Source organism: Ambystoma mexicanum, chromosome 7q (assembly GCF_040938575.1).
Source record: "Ambystoma mexicanum isolate Mex_15411 chromosome 7q, UKY_AmexF1_1, whole genome shotgun sequence".
Classification (NCBI taxonomy): domain Eukaryota; kingdom Metazoa; phylum Chordata; class Amphibia; order Caudata; family Ambystomatidae; genus Ambystoma; species Ambystoma mexicanum.
This window is the reverse complement of record NC_090941.1, coordinates 76,195,984-76,213,129: the sequence shown is the minus strand read 5'-3', so window position 1 is coordinate 76,213,129 and position 17,146 is coordinate 76,195,984. Positions and strand designations below refer to the sequence as shown.

Genomic DNA, 17,146 nt, shown 5'->3' with positions numbered 1-17,146 from the left:
ATCTGTGGGAGGAGGGAATACTACGCAGAGGTGACCCTATGATGGTAAGACTTCCTGGAAGGACAGAGCCATGCTAAATTGTCAAGCCAGCGGTATCGTCGGGAGCAAACGAAATGCTTGCAAGATGCCAGAAGGTTGGCGTCCTTACTGTCCGAGATGCTGAGGTCGGGAAAGAGCTGGAGAAGAAACCTCATCTGGTGGCGCAGCCACAAGGAAGCCTTGGTGGGCCTGGGCTCCGTCAAACAACACCGAGACCAGACTGCAGAGAGGAGCCTGGATCCCCAAGGGTATGAAACTAAGAGTAAGACAAAGTTACTGTCGGTCACCAAAGGGCAAATGCTGTAGTCCCATAAAAGAAACCTTGGGGTGCGTGAGAAGAAGGAAACCTTACGTCAAGACTTCAGAAGTTGAAAAAGTCGATACAGAGGCTTGAAAAATTGAAGTTACTCACTGTAGTGACTAAGGTACTCCTGGTCCATAGTCACCGCTCCTCCATCCTTGTGGGCATCCCCAAACATGGGGACGGTACAGAAAACTTTGGCAGTGAAAACTTAAGCTTGCCCTTTAAATTTAGTATGGCGTGCAGGGGCACGGGTGTGGGCATGCTCTGCCTAGGCCCCGCCCTCAGGAGCCTCACCTCAGTTCCCTTTGAACACTTAGATACCTGGGCTACTCTTAGTCCATATTAGCCCATGGCATACTAGCTGGGAAGGTGGGTGGGAGTTATGGAGGAAAGGGGACTATGGACTACGAGTACTCTAGTCACTATGGTGAGTAAGTTTAATTACTCATACTTCGCATCCCCATTCCTTCATCCTGGTGGGTGATTCTACTGAACAAGAACATAGGGTGTACCTGTAATAATCTGCCTCACATCTAGTATGAAGCAAAAAGGTTCTTCAGAACCACATGACCAAACTCTGCATCATGCCTGGAACTAGTGTACAGAGTAATGCCTACAGAAGTCTGACAGGGTGGCTCAAGTAGCTAACTTGCTGATGACATCCCAAAAGGAGTGTCTCTGAAACATGACAGCTGTGGCCTTAGCTCCGACATGAGCATGAATCCCCTCCAGAACAGGTTTGCCCATGGCCATGTACGCCTCAGAAAATGGCCTGAACCATCCAACGGGCGATGGAAGCCTTGGAAGCATGAGAGCCGGGGGTAGGAGCCCCCACAAGTCACAAACAATGCTTCAGACTTCCTGAAGGATTTTATTGCGAGAGGAAACTTGAGGACCCTCGGGGTCCATGGAATGTAGGGCCCTCTCTGCCCCTGACTGCAGGTTCAGGAAGAACACCGGCAGGCAGACCTCTTGATTCAGATGAAATGGAGAGACCACCTTGGACAAGAGGTCTGGGTGAGTGCGCAAGATGAGCTTGTATTTGTGAAACATGGTGAAGTGCTCACACGAAGACAACGCTTGCAGCTCACTAACCCTGCACGCAGAGGTGAGAGCCACCAGTAGAACTGTTTTAGGGTCACCAAGTGGATGTCCATAGAGACCATCGGCCCGAACGGCTTGCCCTGCAAAGCTGCAAAAACCACACTGAGGTTCCAGAATGGGTGGGGTCTCTGCACCGGAGGAAAAAGCCTAGATAACCCCTTAAGGTGTGCCTTAACCACTGGCTTGGCTGCCGAAAACACATGCTCAGGATAATTCTTCTAAGCCCCAATTGCTGCCAAGTAAGAGTGGCAAGTATCCACCAGGACTCCAGAGCGAGCCAGGTGTGCTTCAAAAACCAGTATGTCATCCAGAGGACAGGGGATAGAGTCCAGACCCTTGTCATGAGCCCAATGGCAGAACCTAGTCCATTTGCTATTATACTGGGACAGAGTCCATAGCCTCCTGGCCTGCTGAATGATGTCCCAGTTTTCATCCTTAAATTGAGCATGCTGAAGCCTCAGTGGTGAGGAACCAGGCCACCAGGGCCAGCTTGGCCGGGTCAGGATGTTTCACTGCCCTGCCCTGCCTCCTCAGGAAGCCCCTGCTGGAGATTGGAAGGTGGACGTGACCCTGGGAGCACAACTGCAGCAGATCTGAAAACTAGGGACTCAAAGGCCAGTGGGGGGCAATCAGGATGAGGCTGCAAATCATCGGAGACCTGAACTTCTGGAGGGTCCATTGGAGCAGAGGGGAGGGCGGAAACGCATAACATCTGCGGCAGTGCCAACAGATCTGGTAGGCGTCTTCCAGAGACACCTGACCCTGTCCTGCCCACGTAGCAAACTGGGGGCATTTGGAATGCACAGGGGATGCAAACAAATCCAGGTCTGTGAACCCTCAACGTTGGAACAGGGGAAATAAGGAGTCGGTGTTCAACTCCCACTCGTATGTGTTGAACCCCAAGCGGGTCAGCTGCTCTGCTTCGGCATTGCTGTTCCCCGGGAGGCAGACTGCTGAAGTCCAAACTCCCTCCATCAGGGCTCATTCCCAGATCGATACAGTCTCCGTGCAAAGGAGGGGGAGATTGGGGGCAGGGGGAGACGGGTGCTACCCCGATTGCTCAGGTAAAACATTGTAATAGAATTGTCCGTCTTGACCAGAACAGACCTGTGCCTGATGAGGGGCAAAAACGCCTTGAGGGCCAGGCCTACTGACATGAGCTGGAGCAGATTGACATGCAGGAGGAGGGTTTTTGTCCTGGGCCATGCACCATGAATCACGTAGCCCTCCAGAGTAGCTCCCCAGCCTAAAAGAGAGGAGTTTGTCACCACCAGGGTAGACTCCAGTCGGGTGAAGGGGGCTTCTACTGAAACATTGCCATCCATCATCCACCAGCGAAGATCGGGCAGTAGGAGCAGCGATATTGGGATCCTGCCCATCTGAGCCCCCGTCTCCTGATCCCAATTGGCCATCAGGTGGATCTGGAGGCGCCTCATCTTGCGGCAAGCATGCTGTACAGTGAGCACACAGGAGGCCATCAAGCACAAATTGTGCTGGAACCACCATGCCGAGGTGGTAGAGTTGGCCAGAAATTGCCCCACCACCTTGCGGATGGATAGGAGCCTTTCGGGCGTGGGATCCCCTGTTGAATGGTAGTGTTCCAACGCACCCCTAGGAAGACAAGTTCCTTAGATGGGCACAACTGTGACTTCCTCTAGTTGAGGGAGAACCCAGGTGACCCCCGACCTTACCAGCCAGTCGTCCAAATAAGGGTACAGATGATGGTCTTCCAAGCGGAGAAGGCCCGCCACTGCGTTCATCAACTTTGTGAAGACACAAGGGGCCGAGGTCAGGCCAAAGAGCTTGTACTGAAAGTGGTACAACATTGAAGAGAGGGTCCCTGGAATTGCCCTTGTGACCGCTATGCGGATGACAGCACAAAGAGCAAGAAACGACAGAGGCTAGTCACTGTTTGGCCAGCCCCAAGGAGGGTCAGTGACTTCCACATATGCAAACAGATATTCTCTTAGTCAACCTTTCATACGCTATCCAGCTGACGTCTTCGCCAATACAGGTGCCTCAACACTGGAACAGGTTGACAAATTATAAATATCCAGCTGTGCTGCCTGACGTCATTAGAGACACTATGACATAGTAACGTTAGCCACAAAGCAAACTCGCATCCCTGCACAAAGTTACATGAACACACGAAGAACATGCTTACACAGTTCTGTAGATAGAGGACAGATACATATACTCTCGGAAGCATTTCTTTTTCATTAGTTAATGTTAAAGGGATTTGTACTGCACACTGTCACCACCGGAGTTGTCCCCAGGCGCTCTGGCAGATCTGAAAAGGGAAGAGGGTGGGAAGGTTAGTAGGATTGAGCACGAGAAAGGCAGGAGAGCGGTGATGTGCTGTTGACCACCTCAGTTCGGTTTGCAACGTTCTCTGAGTTTAGGTGTGCATTTCGGTGGGGAGCAGTCGTGTGCTGTTGTGTGTGTGGTTTGTTGTCCATTTGAAGTATGGTTGTGTTTAGTTAGAGTTTGAGATGTGTATGCAGAGGGGTGGGGTTGGTTAGTGGCATCGCTATTTAGAAGTGACATGCTAATCTTGACAATCCTGTCTATATGTGGAGCAATGCTAATCTTTACACCTGTCTAGGTGTGGTGCAAGCAGACTTCACAATTCTCTCTTGATGTGACAGAGGCTAATCTTCACAATTTTGTCTAGATATGACAAGCTAGTATTACAGTTGTCTAGATGTGATGCAATGCTAATCTTCACAATTCTATCTAGTTGTGATGATGCAAGCTGGTATTACAGTTGTCTAGATATGATGAGATGCTAATCTTCACAATTTGGTCTAGATGTGATGCAAGCAGACATTCACAATTCTGTCCAGATGTGACGCAAGCAGACATTCACAATTCTGGCTAGATTTGAAGCAAGCTAATCTTCACAGTCATGTCGATGTGACGCAATGCTAATCTTCACAATTCTGTCTAGATATGATGCAAGCTGGTATTACAGTTGTCTAGATATGACGAAATGCTAATCTTCACAATTCTGTCTAGATGTGACGCAAGCTATTCTTCACAATTCTGTCTAGATATGACGCAAGCTAATCGTCACAATTCTGTCTAATTGTGACAATGGCTCATATATGCAGTTTTATCTGGACTAGCTAGCACAGAGTATGCTCTACCTAGTTGTGAGATATTGCTCACTAATAGTTATCTTGATGTGAGAGATGGCTGGGCAACAGTTCACAACTCAGTGAGTCTATGTGGGGCGACAGTAGCAGAAGGGAAGTGGGTACATGCACGTTACCTTCCATTCGGTGGTAAGATAGGAGAGAGGTGGGCCAGTTTTGTGGTTACAGAGATAGCTGTGACCTTGTAAAGTTATGTAATGTTGATTTATACCGCGCACCAATACCACCCAAGGGCAGTCTCCAGGCAGTCACTTAGTTCTGCAAGAAAGAGGACATGGTTGGTTAGTGAAGGAAGAATGATAGGATAGGTCCAGAACCAGAAGAAACTGGTGTCTGTGTGTGTTGCAAATGGTAGGTTGCGTGCACTGGCTTGTTTTATCCATGCAGGTATGGTCCAATGCCTCAGGGGTTTTCTGTGTGGCTGTTTGTCATATTGGGGTGTATGTGTGTGTTTTATGCGTAGATTGGCAAGTGTTTAAGGTTGTGTGCACTGGCTTGTTGAGTCCGTATGGGTAAGGTCCAGTGTTCGGGTAAGTTGGCTGGTTTTGTGTTAGGGTATAAGTTTGCTAGACCAGTGGGCATGAATAGTGTTTGGTTGGTGTGTTTGAGGAGGTAGAAGCGCGTGGTTAGTGCTTTGGCTACTCGCCAAGTTCTTCTATGTGGCTCATCTAGACAGTCCTATCTGATGCGGCAAATTACTAATCTCCATAATTCTTCTGAGTGCGACGCATGGCAGGGGAAAGCAGGGGAATATATGGAAAAAATTAGCAGGGGAAAGGGGAGAATAGAAGAAAAGAAACGAGCAGGGGAACGCAGGTGAAAGGATGAAAAAAACTAGCAGGGGAAGGATGAAAAAACAAGCGGGGAAAAGAGGAGGAATGGATGAAAAGAAATGAGCAGGGGAACGCAGGGAAAGGATGAAAAAAACTAGCAGGGGAAAGCAGGGCAATGGATGAAAAAAACAAGCCAGGGAGTGAAGGAAAGGAAGGGCAAGCAAGCAGGGGAAAGATTACAAAATGGAGGAGGGACCAAAGGGCTAAAGTACAACACCTAAATCATCAAAACCAGGACGCTGGATGGAAAGAGCGTCCTGGTCTCCAAAGGAGACGTTGGCTTCCGTAGGGGAAAAAGCCAATCTCAGGCAGGGTGTATGGAGCGGCAGGGGAGAGGTCACAGGTGCAGCAGAAAAAGAAAAAAGGCAGCGCAATAACAGGCAGTAAAGCAGGGGAAAGAATGAAAAAAAAGAGCTGGGGAATGGATGAAAAAACGAGAAGGGGAAAGGAAGGGCAAGAAAGCAGGGTAAAGATTACAAAACAAAACTGCAAAATGCAGAAACGCAAGCAAGAGATGCAGAGTAAGCTTGCAGCCGCTTATTGCAACTAACCATATGGAACTAAAGGAACGTATAAGGAACCTGGAAGAGCCAAGTACCACTAACCCATAAGGAACATAGTACAATCTAGACATATATATCATAATAAGGAACGAAGGAAAATGGATTTTACAGCACTCTGCTCAGAACTGGTGCTCGCAGCCAAGGTCAGAGGCTGAGCAGAACGTTCCTGGCTCTAGGGACAAGGAGCCACCTGCAAAATAGCAGAATAAATCCTCACTAACTGCAGACCAAAAAGCTCAGTTTTGTGGTCCTCACCCACGCGGTGCAGCCGAGCAATAGTCATACACTCACTGTGGGAAGAGGAGCAGTTCCCAGCGAAGAAGACAAGAACTGATACATGTGTTGTCTAACAACGTTGCAACCTGCAGGCACTCGCTCAGGCTAGGTGGAAATACCAGTGGCAACAATGGGAACACAGTCTTTCTCACTACCTTGAGAATGTACACAGAGCACTGAGAACAGAGCAGGGTCCCAGGCCTGAGGAGACCCTATCCTGCCAATCAGGGAACGCAATGGTAAAGGCCAAGGGCCAATGGTAGTCCTGTGACCTTGCAACAATGCAATAGATGGTTTTTGGGGAAGTCTCAGGTGAGACAACCTGATAGGCAAGGACCAGTCAGCTAACATCTATCGATGCCGTATTTAGGCACTGCCACGCCAGCCACCCAATAGTGTGAGCTCTTACGTTTTTGGGTAAGAGTTCTCAGTTATGACATCTGCCAACAAAAACTCCTGACAAGGGCTCACAAACTGATTGCTGGGGAATTATTTTCCTGGATGATACCCCCCTCTGTTATGGAAAATAAAGGACAGTTCTAACTTGCCCTTGGCTGAGTCCTCAGTCATTTACCGGGGGAGGGTTAGTTCGGCCCTAGGTACTCTGCTGAACTGTGATTGTGTAGAACGAACCTCAGTCCTCTGGTATAGCTAGTTTACTATATAATCGTGAACCACAGAAACTTCTGATGCGGTCTGTAGATGGGTACATATAGGTACACATCCTCAAGGTCCAGGAAACGCATCCAGTCCACTGCACACAGACTCAGCTATGTGTGTGGGAGTAATCATCTTAAAGCATTCCAGCGGTAAAGACAGATTTAGAAATGACAGGTCCATGACAGCCCTCAGGCCAGACTGGTTGTTCTTGGGTACCGTAAAAATCCTGGTATAGTACCCGGAGCCCCTGCCTGAAAGAGGAACCAGTTATATCGCCTGCATCTCCAAGAGTGAAAGGAACTCTCGTAAAAGAGCTGGGGACCCGATCTGACGAAGAGGAGAGGATGGTAGAGTGAAAGGAAGAGGAAGACTGAAACCTGTGGAGAATATGGACAGGATACAGAGGTTGTTGAAAAGATGCTTCGAGGTGTCCTTGAAAGAGCCAATCTTCCCCCCCGCACCCTCATGCGAGCTGTGTTCCCAGACCTTCATGTCACTGCTTCTTGGCATCAGAGGCAGGGACAGAGGAGGGAGAGCGGAAAAACCTGTTCAAAGTGCTCCGCTGTTTCCTCCTGTTGTTGCTGGGTGACCCGTCAGACCTCTGTGTTACAGCGGTCCCAAAACCCCTTGAAGCCGGAGAAAGTGCAGGTTTTGAACTCAGTCCTGCCCTGGGACTGAGGGAAGGATTTCTGTCCAGGTTTTGTCAGGATGGCCAAGGACATGGCTGTTTGAATGGAGGTTTTCTTTGTCAACTGGTTATCGATTGACAAATGAAAAAGGTCTAGGCCTTCGAAGGGCAAATCCAGGATTCGCTCCTGCACATTAGATCAAAACTTAGTGACATGCATCCACGCTGTCCTCATCTCGACACCAAGGCACAGCCCTCTGCTGGCTGTGTCTATGTGGGAGACTGAAGACTCCATGAGATCCTGCGCGATGGCCGGGGCATCTGCCAGACCGGACCTGTACTAGGCTTGCTTGTCCAAAGGGAGATCGGGCAGAAATTCTCTGCGCTCCCGCCGCAGCTTCTATTTAGTCGCAGCCAAGAGGGCACCTGCGGTGGCTTGCCCTAGATGCAGTCCTGAGATGGAATAGTAGCGCTTTCCCAAAGACTCTAGGACCTTGTCCTCCTTTGAAAGACAACTGGAGGTGTCTCCAATGGAGGAAGACAACGAAGACTATGGTTTAGAATAAAATGAGGCCACAGTCACCAGTGAAGAATGCGGCTGCGGGTGGGAGGCCAGGAGGATTGCTCCCGTCCATCAGCCTGAATATGCTGTCCAGCTTCTTCTAGGTGTTGGCCCTGGGCTTCTCCCAGACCTTAAGCGCCACCTGCAAGACATCCCTCTGGAGAGGGATGACCGCCTGAACTGTGGTGCACTTAACCAAAACCTCTGCTAGCACTTCCGACACCTTGGGGGCTTCCTCAGGCAAAGGGACTCCCCCACCCCCAAGAGCTCCGCCAGGCCCTGAATGCAGTCATGAAAGGCCTTAAGGGGATGTCAAGGCTTCATCGTCCTTAGCGTCATCTTCCTCATTGTCCTGTTCCCACCCCCACCCTTTTTTTTTTTACAGAGCGAGGGGAGTCCAGGCCCTGGGACACAGGTTCCAATGGGGTCCCTCGTAACTCCAGAGCCGACGACAGGTCCAGCGGCTGTTGAGGGGGGGGGGCATTGGTGGTACAGGAGGCGGTAGAGGGGTCTGAATAACTGGTAGGGGACCAGTGGAGGAACCGGCAGCCCTAATGGAACGGGAGGGGTACCCAGAGGAAGGGGCTAGGGAGGTGCCACCTGCGGGATGACCTTCTCCATTTCCTTCAGGAGTCCCTTCATCTGAGGGGAATGCATGAGGAAGAGGAATCACTCGAAGAAGCGGTCCTCGTAAGCTGCCTGCTCACTAGGGGCCCGGCCCTCCGATGAGCTGGGTCTCCGTTCCGGGTCAAAGCCTGAGGTGCCTGCGGCATGTAGCTGTAAGGCTGCGATGGGTAGACGTAACCCTAAAGAGACCAAATGCCTGTATCGTATAATCCGCTACTGCTTCCAGTGGGAAGGGGATATTCTTGCAGAGCCTATTCAATGGGCGAGAGCATGGGTGGGCCCCGAGTTGGATCCAAGTGGCTGCCATCCTCTGCCACGTGCCTGCCACTTTGAAGCCTTGCACAACGCCCTGGTTCACGAGAGGCCTCAGACATGGGAGGATAACACCTTAGGTCTTGCACCACAGCAGAAGCGTAGACCTCAGATCACTCTGGTAGGCGATGAGCCCTCAGCCAGATGGCCAGTAGTCGTAACGCCCTGACTCACGACCTTAGAGCGAGCTCCGCTAGGCTGAACACTCTTGGCACCTGTGCCGGTAGCCGTGCTGGATTGTGCCGATGACAGACTCTTGGAGGTGGCACTTCATGATCCCTTACCCCTTGGGGGCGAAGAGGACGACAAACTTGATGAACACTTCGAGGACAGACCGTTAGGGCTCCCGAGCCCCAAAGCTTGGGAGCCGGTAGCCTGGATGGCCTAAGGTCTGTCCCTGGAGTGCCCGAAAGAGCCACAGGGGCCGTCGGTTTAGGAGCCGGTAGCCTTAGAGGCCTCAGGCCTGCCAGAACCAGAGTTCGAGGAACCCCTCCCGGGGGGAACGCTGGGGAAGGAGTTGCCGCGCTGTGGAGTAGTGCTGAACAGTGGGCCTACTGTGTCTTGACAAGAGGTTCTGTAGACTAAGTCCTTAAGGTGGGGCGGAGGAGAAGTGTGGAAGATCTCCCTCCACCGTAACAACCGATTCTTCAATGCCATGTGGCCGAGAGCGATAAAAGCTGAAAATGCATCCCAGCGGTGGTCGGGCCCCAAACACTCAAGACAGAGTGCATGGGGGCCCCGAGGCCAGGAACGAGCAGTCGCACGAGGCACATCTCATGACTCCTGCAGCGAGCATGCGCCAGAGGCAAGGCGCTGAAGGGAAGTTAAATATGTTTGAAAAAACTAAAACTGTGAGCAAGCAGAAAGCTAAACAAGTCTCAGCGCTGGCTGCCAGGTCCGACACCATCAGTGAGGAAAAAGGGACTTAGCTGAGGCATTCCCACACCAGAGGCCACGCCCTGCACGCTATACTAAATTTAATGGGGAAGCTCAATGTTACACTGCCAAAGGTTCCAGTACCGTCCCCATGTTGGGAGACTCCCACAAGGATAGAGGAAAGGAGACAGGACACATTAGTACTATATTATACGTATGTATTGAACTTTAAGGAAATTGTAAGAACTCTTTTGGAACTTTGTGAAACTTAAGAATCCTGTTTCCTGGGAAGAAAGACTCAAAGGATTAATGAACTTTCTAAAAACCAGGCAGAAGTCGTAGGTCAAGTCCTGGTCTCCTTTTTGTTTGGTTTTCTAAAGTGTTTGGGCCAGTTATTTGGTTCAGACGTTTTACTTTTGACTAACTTGCACCCTTCTCTTTAGTTTATTAGGTAGGGAACTTAACTCATAGCAATAGGGAAATAAAAACTTTTAACATGTTAGTAACTCGTCCGACGACACCTCCTGGTTCACCACACTTCCGAGGTCGTAGTGCCAGATTCCTAGGAAGATAAGAGGGTTGGCAGCAGAATTAGTGTTTGACATCGGTGTCAATGGATGGAACTCAATCGTCTTAATTTCAATATCCCAAAAAATTGAAATTCTGTAATGCTCCCTGCCTGTGTCAAATCAGCTGCCTGGTAACTCTGAGGGAGTTCAAGCGTCAGAGTCATGTTTAACTCAGTTCAGGCTGGAGGTGCTCGGTGTGTGCCCTGCACCTACCTCTAAAGTTAGGAATCTGGGCGCCTGGCTGGATCCAGCACTTTCATTAGACAGTCAAATTTCCACGGTTGCCAGTTTTTGCTTTTACCATCTGTCCTCACTGAGGAGATTTCTGGACTACTTTGCTTTCTCTGATAAGATACAAATGCTTAATGCAGACTGGACTATTGCAATGCCATCCACCTGGGTCTTCTTAAACCGGCTATTCATAGACTACAGACTATTCAGAATGCGGTTGCAAGTCTTCTCTTCCACTTTGTTCATAGGGACCACACCTCTTCCTTACATGCACCGCACTGGCTCCCTGACTATCAACGGTTAGGTTTTCAATGTTCGGTTTAATGCGTAATGTTTTTTTACAACACTGCCCACTTTTCTTCACGAATAGGTTTCACTGCTACCAACCTTCCAGAGTGCTAGGTCAGCCTCTGCTGGACTTTTTAACGATATCTAGATTCAGATATGAAAGATAGGTAGGCCGATCGTTTTCTGTCCCGGCAACTAAACTCTGGAATGGACTGCTTACTGCCCGCCGCCTTCTCTCTGACCATAAGTTCAGATAGGATTTGAAGACCTTTCTATTCCCTCAGTAACTTTCCTCTGGTCTTGGGCTAGGGTATACTTTTACTAAAGCCGTATTCAGCACAATGGTGTCTTTTGAAGGTGGATGATGCGCTTTATAGGACTCTCTGCCATACCATAAAAGACAAATGATGCCCCCCTCCCTTCCTCCAGTAGCCATCAGCCTTAGAGTGCCCTTTCTATCGACCTCCCGATATCCAGAGTGATTCTTCTCTGGGCTCAGATTACAAATCCAACATTCAAAAAGGAACACAACCTGTGATTGCGAGGAGGCAGGAGAAGGGTCTGTTCCATTCTGAGGTCAGATAAAAATACCCAAAACAAGAACAAATGCAGCTGCAGTCAGCGGGGAAAAATGTAGGCCTGGTAAAAAAGGTGGTGTAGACAAACTTTTTCTCTAATGGTCTCTACTTCCTTTCTGCATCAACCAACCTCCTGAACTAGGTGCCACGACCCAACATGATCACACTATGGAGTGCGCCTGGAAGTCTCGTACACTTCCTCCTTTGCACAGGGGAAGGCTAATTCGTGCTGTAGGAGGCCCTGCTATAGATTGGCAGGTCTCAGTCTGTTCTCTTCATGGTTGGGCATTGGAGGGGGAATGCAAGGTGGTCTGGCTTCCTACGCTCTTCACCTACTTCTGTAGAAAAGCCTGTGCTCATCAAGTAACTGCTATTTATTTCCCCAGACATGTTGTATAGTGAGCAGGTCACAATGTTGGACATCTCAAGGGAGCCCTGTTTTACAAAAATCACCCTTTATGAAGACCACAAAGGAGTGACTAACAAAACAAGCATCCATTGCAGGACTTTACAGCATTGCAACCTTAGTCATACAACTGTACATGCTCTGCACAATTCTGCATCTGCAGCAAGTACATATGGTACAGCGATAGAGGACCCGAATCCAGCATATGGCAATACAGAAGATTGGTACAGCACTTTGTCAACTGTGGTGTCCTTAGTGAAACTGAAGGCATAAGGAGTAAAAGGTTTGATCCTGAACCTCTAGAATATGCATATAAACAACATGCCTATCAGTGCAAACTAGGCATATACTACAGTGTTGGAAGTTTATTATTAGGTAGGGAACGTCACTCATAGCGATAGGGCTAGCTCAGCGTTTTTCTTTTACAGTAGGAAGGATTACCCAAGAACTATGACGAGGTGGCCACTAGAAGGCATGAAGAGAACTTCAAAGGCTTCTAATACAACAATTGACGCTACGCCGGGGCAGGCCCAGCAGCATAAAGTAAGGACAGATGAAGGACTGAGTGTGCTTGGGAGTTGGAATAGCAGCGAGGGAAGCTGGCTTCCTTCCGGCAGGGCCCGTGAAATTCAAACGCACGCTGCCCAAAGCATCAAGAGACAATTGGTCTCTGAAGAGGCTGAGAGTAATTAGGCGAGCTGGATGGAACCAGACTTGCTGCAGAATCAAAAATAAACCCAACCGGCGATAGTGAGGGAGAGATTGTAGTGCAACGGTTCGGTGGAGCCACACAGACAAGAGGAGAGGAAAATAAGAAGACGTGCCGAGCACGTGCAGAACCAACAGCAACCTGAGACCCCATGAAGAACTGGTAGCACTCTCCAGTGAAGATACAGGTAACAAGAGTTGCAGGTAAACCAGGTGGGGTCAGTGAGCACAAAGTCAAGTATTCCTCGGGAGTGATCTTCCTCGTTACAATAGTAATACACAGAGCTTCAAGTCAAGTACTTCTCGGGAGTAATATCCCTCATCACAGTGGAAAACCCAATATATGTGAAAGATAGCAAAAGGACCAAGAAATGTCAGGGAGCAATCTCCCCAATAGTCAAGATAAACAAAGTTACTCACCGTAGTGGCTAACTTACACCTAGCCCACAGTCCCCTTTCCTCCATACTTGTGGGATATTCCGTCCTTCAGAATGGGACCACTTTTTGATAGCATCAAAAGAAAAAGCTTGTCCTTTTTTATATTTACGCAGATCGAGCATGTGTGACTTTAGCCCCTCCCAGCACAGCGCCCTTCATTCCTTTTCAATCGCCAAGGTTGATACATTTTAGCTATAATAGGGAACTTTTTAGTGGGGCAGGTAGGCTGGCGTATGGAATAAAGGGGACTATGGACTAGGAGTATGTTAATCAGTATGGTGAGTAACTTTGTTTTACTCCTGTGTCCCCGTCCCCTGATGTATAGAACTGGGTGGATGGAAAAACTGCCTTACTTGAAGAGGTTCCTAAGAAAACGTTGACCAAACCGAGCAACCGCTCGTGAACTGAAGTCAAGACAAAAGTCTTCACAAAAAGTTGAGGGAGAGGGCAGGTGGTCACATTAGCGATGGTTCCCCAAGGTACATATTTCTGGAAAGTTACAGCCGCCGCTTTTCCTCGCACAAGGTGAGCATGTATGCGCTTGGGGACCTGCAGACCCTGTAGTGTGTAAGCTTCCCAAACGTAGGAGGATATCCAGTGGGAAATAAGTCTTTAGAGGCCTGTGTCCCCTTAGGATTTCCAAATGCTACAAACAGATGTGAGGTCCTGAAGTCTATCTAGATAGAATTTGAGCGCTCTCCTAACATCAAGGTTGTGGAGAACCCGCTCTACACCCTGTCGGGTCTGGGAAGAACACTGGTAAGGAAACTGAGTGGTTAATGTGAAAATCAGAGAATTTTCAGCAAGAAAGAAGGGTGCGTGGTGAGCACGACCTTGTCCTTCTGGAACGAAAGAAAAGGTTCCTCTATAGAAAGAGCCTGCAGTTCTCCGGTTCTTCTAGCCAAAGTAATAGCTTTCCAGGTGAGAATCTTTAAATCCATGATTGCTATGGGCTTGAAAGGCTTATGACAAAGGCTGTTGAGAACCACATTTTGCCCGAGGTGTTCTGCAAGGCAGAAAAAGATGGAAAAGACCAGCAAAGTGAATTGTTCTCACTGGATGTGTGAGTGTAAAAATACAAGTGTGTGTTGAGAAAAGCCCAATAGAAGAAAAGTACGCTCGACATGAGTGTATATGTATGCCGGTAGTAGCAAGGTCTGATATGAAGGACGGGACACAGTCAATTGAAGCCCGACTAGCATCCAGCTGCCTGTCCAGGCCGCAATGACAGAATCTGTGCCATTTATGCTCCTTAATTGAGTCTGGGTGGATGGTTTGCACGCTGCTTGTATGATGCGCATATTGTCCTCTGACTGATTTAACTGAGCTTGTGGCTTGACCTCAAGAACCAGGCTAAGCTGAGGGATTGTGGTGAGGGATGCCACACTTGCTGCTTGTTCTGGTGTAAGAGATTGGGAATCTCTGGCAACTGCATCGGAGGAAAGTCTGGCGATGTTTGAACTCTGAAAACCAGAAACTGGCTGGCGACATTGGGGCTATGAAGATAAGAGAGGAGTTGTATGACCTCCTTAGTTTTAGCAGAGCATGAAGGGTCAAGGGGAGGGCCGGAAAGGCAAATACGGACATCAAGCCCCAAGAGCTCTAGAGTGAATCCCCAGAGAGCCCAGGCACTGGCCCTCCCTAGAGGCATAACACAGGAGTTTCCTGTTGGCGAATGATGCAAACAGGTCTACAATCTTGAGTCCCACACAGTGAATAAAGTTGGCCCAGAACTTTAGCGTTTAATTTCCACTCGTGGTTTGCAACAGATTGGCGACTAAGGGAGTCGGCCTCTGTGCTTCTTGACCAGGTATATGGACTGCCTGAAGCCAAACGTTTTTTTTTGTACTGCCCATTCCTACATCTGAACAGCCAAAAGCACTAGAGGCGTAGACTCAATGAAACCCTGCCTAAAGTCTCCTCCGAGGTGGCCAAGAAAAGGCAGACGTTTCCTGATCCTGCGGGAGGATCACCCGAGAGGAGACAGGCCCCAGGGTGGTTAGGAAATCCCATCGGATGAGACAGCATGGTCTTCTGAAAGGCAGTGCATTTCTGGATTGCCAAAACAGATCGTGGCATATTGCCATTATAATGTCCCTGACCCACATATAAGATCTGTGACCTGGGATACAAGCTCTGTTAAATCGGAGCGAGGCAACAAAGATTCTATATGAAAAAATACCCTCCTTACCCCATAAGGTATGATGTGCAAGGATATTGAGAAAATGCCTTAAACCAAATGTCTTCCTCTAACAACCAATTCTGAAAGTCCATCTTTTAATGAGTTTAAGGGACTGCCCACGTGGGCACGACAAAGACTGATAGGCCAATGGATATTTTCCTTCTGTGAAAGGTACAGTGAGCTTAAGTGTGGCTGAGGACTCTCGAGTGGGTACCTTCCCAAAGAACAGGTCATTTAGCCATGTTCGTTCTTGCAACAATTACCTTTGGGTTACTGAGACTAGTAAGAGGCAGATTGCGGTAAGGCAACAGATAAATGGGGTCTAAGATAACGAAGGGGAAGTGGGGTTAATGTAACAGATTACTATTGAAGTACTGGGACGAGGAAGGTAGTGGTAATTTGATGAATTACTGATGGGCACTGGGACGAGGAGTGGTTACAGAGTACGGACACAAAGGTACTAGGACAAGTAAAGGGAGGCATGGATAAATGGGTACTGGGATGAGAAAGTAAAATCTGGATGTGTACTGGGATGAGAAAGGATGTTGGGGTAAATTGAGATCATTGTTCAATCACATGAACCGCTTATACAATCAAAACACAGGCTGTTTGAAATGTGTATCTGCAGCACTCAAGCTTCTGTTGCATACTTCATTTTTCAATTTCAAGAATCAAATTAAAGCTTTCAAAGCTAATCCAGCATCCTCAAACACCAATAGATCCCTAATAAAAACTGCTGGATTTTTTTAAATAATAAAAAGTGTGAATTGCTTCCTATATTCACTTAACATACTCCTCTTCCCTGTACTAGCATTTAGTCTGCATGCTACATCTCATTAATCTGTGAAGCATATTATCTTTTCTTTGGCACTTGAAAAGAAACTACATCCAAGATCTAGATCTCGTGGAAATGCTTGAAAAATAAGCAAAGAAATCTGTCCTACCCCCAGATGCCAAACCTTCACATATCCTCCCTTTTTACCCTGCCCACATGCTCCCCGGCCTCAAAACAAAACTTCTCACTTGCCTTCTGTAGGGCAGTTTAAAGAAAACATTTTTAGATTCAAATCTCGATTTTCAGAAATTAAAAGCCTTTGGTCCAGCAATGCATCATGGGAGATGGCTAACGTTTAGGGTACTTGTGCACCTCGTTCTGTGCCAGATTTAAAATTACCACCAGATGGATTCATGCCAAACCAACAAAGGATTTCCTTTGAGCTTGTGTGCCCAAATTGTTTCTCATCTGGTGAAAATGTGTCCGGATGTGAGCAAAAATGTGACATGTAGCCTATGGGGTAACCAATGCAAAAAAGCAAAACGCACCTTGTTGAACCCTTTGTATCTTTTGAACTGTAACAAGAATTTTCATGAAATATTCCAATTTTGTGGGAACAAGGATTCCCTACAAAAACTGTCATGACATCCATACAGGACTCAAGAGACACTTCATCCCTCCCTTTTCCTGCTGTGCAGTCAGGCTCGGGTTGGTGTCAGGATTCTGACCTGGCACCGACCGGAAACAGTCAGGGAGAGGGATGGGTGACGAGGCATTGTTTGGCCTCCATGGGCTGAATTTCCAACAACAATGGGGCACGGTTTTCAATTGGGCCTGGGGTCGATATCCACGGACCCTATCCAATGCACCACGCTTTTTAGGGAGTTGGAAGCAACACAAGTCTTTGCATTTGCAAAGACTATTAATAGGTTTGGCCTCCTAGTAAATTGTTTCGCAACACAAATGAAAACCTTTTCTTGGCACACCACAATAATAAAGCAACCTCTAATGGCAAGTCCCCACTGCCTG

At 48.4% G+C, this 17,146-nt stretch overlaps 1 protein-coding gene across 3 annotated transcripts in view; it reads right to left on the bottom strand.

The window, feature by feature from the left end:
• TBL1X (transducin beta like 1 X-linked) overlaps positions 1-17,146 on the bottom strand; it is a 943,441-nt gene that overhangs the window by 238,528 nt on the left and 687,767 nt on the right. The window lies entirely within an intron of this gene.